Raw genomic sequence first — 6,000 nt, 5'->3', positions numbered from 1 at the left:
TCTTTCGAAATTCGGCAAAACTAGTGTTTTTTACTGAAAAAATTAGTAACAGGACGCTCTTTTCATGTGCTTCGAGTAATTTATACCTGTACTTGAAGAGAAGGTAATTACTATCCATCTAAACTTGCCCATTTAGCACAATAGCGACCAGTCCTACATGTATTGTAGAATATGGAATTGCAACGGCTATCAGTGTGCAAAGAGAGGGTCTCTATACCCGTTGCTATTGTTACGTGCGTGCGTGTTTGTGTGTGTGTTTATGTGGGGGGGGGGCGTGCCTCACCAGCCATGAACCTCACCGCACGTCACTAATATACCTAACTATGTTTTACTTTATTTTGAATATGGAATACGTATACGACGTATGTATAGGTTCTGTACGTTCGTCACAGGCTTAAAAGTACACGCATTTCAGGTTCAGTTTTTAGTTAGGGTTCGGGTTTTTGCCCACTCATTATAACCATTCGAAATTAAATTTAATGTTCAAAATTCCAAGGAGCTTATTACAGGCCGCTCTGAATCCCGTCGCGGACCGTATTTAGCCCTGGTCTGTTCTATATTGAGCATTGATTGACTCCTTAAAACTAGTAGGCCTACGTGAATCAATAGGTTCATGCATTCAAGTCAAAAAATTTCCGTCACCTCTTCGACAACATTTCGCATCCACATCTTATTGTATTATACCGATATTTACTGATACCGATTTTACCGATATTACCGATATTTGAAAACCGGTTTGTTACCGGTACATTGTATGGCACCAGTTATGGCATTTGAATCGATTTGAGTTAAATAGGCTTTCAACCCTTTCAGGCCAAACCTGCAGTCGAAGCTACGTCAATGGACGATGGATCTCTACTGGAAATTGCGAGGTGAATGAAAGATGGTACATGATTCATAAGATACCCATGTCAGTGGTTAATCAAGATTTCCTTAACCGGCAAAAAATGTACCTCTTGGGGTTCGAATCGTTAAACCACGGGTTATGACATGTAGTGTGAAATTATACGCTATTTAGGCTTAACCTATATATGATGAATACGCAGCAAGTAAATTTAGTATTAGTATTGAAAGATGTGGTGATGCGAGATTGTGTAATGGTTATGCGTCCGGCTTCTCGAGCGGTAGGTCGTGGGTTCGATCCCCGGCCGGGTCATACCAAAGACTCGAAAATTGGTATTCGCAGCTATCCTGCTAGGCGCTCAGCAATCACTGATAGCACGGAGGAGAAAAAAACGGGGGGCAGACTAGATGACCTCATGGGGCCGTATCGCAACTCCGTCGTCAGAGCATGTCGATGGTGCAGGCGAAAAAGAATATCATATCTCTCTCGCTCTCTTATATGATCAGAGACGGTCAATGTTGTCAGTGTGACGACTAAGGTAGACTAGATAGCGTAGAAGTACCTATATATATCGAAACTTCTTGAAATAGAAGAAGATAACATAAATGTGACAATTACTCAAGAAAGATTTAACGTAGATTTGTCAATGGATAGCATACTTTGATCCAGTGGTTCTCAACCAGTTCGCTGCAATAAGGCACTGCGCAAGACCGAAACGAAACCCGTCAGGCCCCCAAATTGTGGTCCTGCACGCCTATAACCTTTTACGGCTTAAGAGCCATGTTAGCCCTATATTTTTCATTTGAACTCCCAAAAAGACATACATATCAGTCAATTGCTGTGTCACAATTGAAAATTCGTGACGTCGTGGTAGTACTAATTCGATCTCATTACATGGGATTCGTCGTGGGCACCGTATTTTCTCTGTAAAAACTCGAATCAATATTTTCATAATTTTAAAACACCACAAAACTGCGATACGATATAAAGATAGAAAGGTGTCGAAACGGCTTGGAGTAGTCCTTGAAATCGTATGCTACTAATCATCCTGTGGTAGCGCAATTCATCGTAAATAGCTCAAAATTTATAATAACTGATATAAATCTAATATAAATATAGGAGTGATTCCCAACATAAATACTGATCGACTTCTCAATTCCACGGTAACATAAACGTTGCACGGCACGCGTACATTTTAAAGGCATGCAGTACTAGAAAGCAACTTATCAAATCAATTTGGACGTGGATAGCGATGCGTTGTTTGTAATTTGGATTTGGAATGGGAATGTCACTTCCAAGGCAGTTCATTTCTCGGCGTGTCTGCTCAACCAACGTATGGTGCAACCCAAGACTACGCAGCGCGCGATGCCGGGTACATCGAATTCGCGAGGGATGTTGGTCGCTGGCGCTACAACAATTTAAACTTATTAATAAATTATTCTGGCCGCTAAGAAAATTTACCAACAGATTGCTGCAATATCGATAAGAGTAAATACAAATTAAAATATATGCCAAAGAGCCATATCCCATACCCAAAAGAGTCATGTATGGCTTGCGAGCCATAGGTTTCCGACCATTGGCCTATAAGATGCCCAACACCATTTTAAGCGTTAACCCCCATACCCCATATATCTTACAGGCCAGTGCCCAGTTCGTCACGAATCTTTACACATTCGATTCAGCGAACACCTTCTATCGGCGTATTACACATTTATTTGTGTTCGACTCACGGCCTCTCTGTGAATACGACGACTTTTAAAAGTCATTGAACGATTTGGTCAATAAAATTTAGACGTGTATGCAATAATATTAATTTTGTATCCCTTTTGTCAGCTCACGTGACCATATTTACCGGTGAAACCGATGACTTCAATTATTTAGGGCCCGTGATTGTACACCTTAAGCCATTTTCAAGCCACACGCTCAAAACCAGCCTACTCATACGCTGAAATGCCAATGCATTATAGTCCTGCACTGGGAGGGTTGCTTCAGAATGCACACCCCAATTCCAAACGATCTCAGCGAGATGATGCGAATGTGAGGAATATGCCATTCTCTTGCAATGCAAATTTATGTTGATTTACAAAATAATGTTCGCCCCCACTACCTGCGGGGTTTAGGTGCGAAAGTTACGATCCTAACACTATGATTACCCTGAATGCGATATTTCGGAGGGTCATGACTAAAAAGGCTACTGGAATCTGGTGCAAAATAGTGATTTGACATAGTTCGAAGACTCTTAAAAAAAACAATGACCTTATCTCGCGGCACTTCTGCTCCGTCAAAACGGCACACCACACACCAAACCGAAGGGTGGATCTTCGTGACTGACGCAAAATGACCATGCATAGACACAATCAATAGGTGTAATTACCGAAAATACATCCTGCTACTGCTATACACGGGCTCTTTCATCGAGATGCTTTGACAATTTCACTCATGCAAGTAATGGAAGCATGTTCCAAAACTAGTTTCCGCTTTGCACAATCCTAAAGGTGAAACGCGGCTATCTCAGCTTAAAAACGGTTAAGCGGACGTAGAAGTGGCTCAAACACATTGCCTGAGCGAGTAGTAGTTGGGTACTCGTGAAAGCAGAAGGCATGAAACCGTAACAACACTTCGTCAGGCTCCCCACTAAAAACTTTGGTCTTGAGCCCCCCGTGGGGGATAAACCGAACTTTGGGAGTGGGGTTGGGGGTAGGGGGGCTTTGTCCACCTGACGCCCCGCAGCTTACACGTTTTTGGACGCTACTTGGCAGCTACATGTCATGTACTGCTTAGTGAGTCACCTTACTCCACCTATAAGCTCGAAGCGTGAAAAATTTGTATAGTTCATGATTGAATCCGTCAATATGATCTGGAATTGCATATATACTAGCATCAATTTTTATCCTCTCTCTGCTCACGTTATCAGATTTACCGCAAGAGCTGAGTGAGGTGTGTTGGAAAAGGTAGGACCCCTAAATATTAATTAAACATCATCTAGCGGATGCGTTGGCATTATGATTTTGTTACATGATGCTATTTCGTGAACTCCGCCCGAATTACAGTTATACTTTCACATTATCGGTTCGTTGACTAAAAAAAGGTCCGCTGACCGGCTCAGCTCCACATTTAGCCGCCGGAGCGTTACTTCAGTGCTGATTTAGTATATCACGGACGAGTTTTGCCAATTTTGAACCAAAATTCTCAAAAAAGAGGACATTCGGGCGCACTGGCGTAGCAGCATGTGCTGCCGCCCCTGGCTCTCGCTGAAAATGCCGCCCCCCATAAGTAGACCGCAGCAAATTTCGACATAGATTCATGTTCAAGCAATCTTATCAATAAAAATAATTACAAACAATATGCCGCGTCTCAGCCTCACCGTCTCAACGTTAATAAGGCCAAGAATAATAAAGACAAGAAATAGCGAACGAATGTATTGTGCAAATAGAAAATCAATAGCCGCGCAAAATCAGCGATAATATCCTCAAATTCAAGTTTTTGAACGTGGTCTTTTTCTATAGACAGAATGGATAGAGCTGATAGCCGATCATCATTCATGGTAGAACGTAAATAAGACTTAAGCAGTTTGAGCTTTGAGAAGCTCCTCAAACAGCTCGTAATTGAAACACCAATGGTAAGATAAATTTTCAGACACGAGCATAAATATGGTGTCGAGTCAAGTAGCTTTGCATTAACTAACCACTGTAAAACATCAAACGCTGTTGCACTATACGATCAAACGTGGTTTCACTGCTCGGCATCAGTCTCTTAACCCTTTTAAAATCTCAAGTTGAACAACTTTGCATGATCATATCTTAATTTGTGTTCGTCCTAGAGGCCTCATATTGGTTTGTACGAAAAGCTAGCAATCTTCTGATTTATATGGTCCCTAATTCGAAGGTATATAAGGCATGACAATTTTCGCAGCCAACTCTAAAAAGTCCATCTCGACGTCATAAGTGCTTCTATAAAATCGCAGGTGAATAAATTGTGACTTTCACTTTGCTGTAGCGCGTGGGAATTCAAAAATCAAAACATATCATTTAAGTGGAGCATGTCGGTAAACCTAGTTTCAGCTGCAAGTTTAAATCTGTCCAAAGCTTGAAACATGCATCGTCTAACTTCTTCAACAACACTGAGGCCAGGATCTTCTGATTGTTTGCCAGGCATTCTCCATTTTCTGCGAACTCTCCGAACAATCGGCCTTGACGGCTATTTCGGAGTGGTTCCATCGCTATGTTATCATATTAATTCGTGTTTCAGGAATCAGCGCGACACTAGCTTTCGATTGAGACCTGTTTGATTAAATTTTAGCTCACGGGACGCCAGCTATATGACTACCAATTACGCTTTTCTTATCCGGCTGTGTACACTGTGCCGGACGAGATAGTGTAATGGTGATGCGTCCGGCTTCTTGATGGGTAGGTCGTGGGTTCGATCCCTGGCCGGGTCAGACCAAAGACTCGAAAACTGGTATCCGCGGTTATTCCGCTAGGCGCTCAGACATCACTGAGGAGATAAAAAGGGGGGTGCAGACTAGATGACCTTACTATAAATTCCGTATCGCATCACCGTCGTCAAAGCATCTCCGTGGTGTAGGCGAAAAAGAATACCATAGCTCTCTCTCACTGTGCTGCCTCATTTTGCCGCCCCCTTGGAGCCTGCCGCCCCTGGCGCAGAGCCAGAACCGCCAAGTGGCTGCTACGCCACTGTTTGGGCGTCCCCCGAGGATATTTTCAAAAAAGTAAAAACAGAGGACGAATCCCCTTGAAAGAGGACGCGCGGTAACCCTACTATATCTGCTATGTCAAAAGATATTGAAATCGCCAAAGCGTACTGAAATGAAGGACGCACACTATTTCACAATGGTATTTCTTTACTTGCAAATAATCATTCCCTGCGGGATGGCATTTGTCCTGTGGGGTTCAGATCGCCAGGACGGGAACAATTGGCGTCAGTCATTTAGGCGCCTATGGACATTGGGCAATCAAACATATATGTCAGCACAAGAGCCTTCCTGTTCGGCTAAGGTCTTCTCGCTGCTGATCGTTCGGGCACACTTATCCGAGTCGCATGTTACATGGCCTATAACTGCATTATGTGCTGATCCGTCATGGTGCAGTAATGGCCGACGACGAAGTGCCCATTTCTATAAATTATGCGTATTCTTG

The sequence above is a fragment of the Botryllus schlosseri genome, chromosome 3, assembly GCF_051294905.1.
Source record: "Botryllus schlosseri isolate E-star chromosome 3, Bs_hap1, whole genome shotgun sequence".
NCBI classification, from domain to species: Eukaryota; Metazoa; Chordata; class Ascidiacea; order Stolidobranchia; family Styelidae; genus Botryllus; species Botryllus schlosseri.
The sequence above is the reverse complement of the archived record's forward strand: the minus strand, read 5'-3'. Positions refer to the sequence as shown.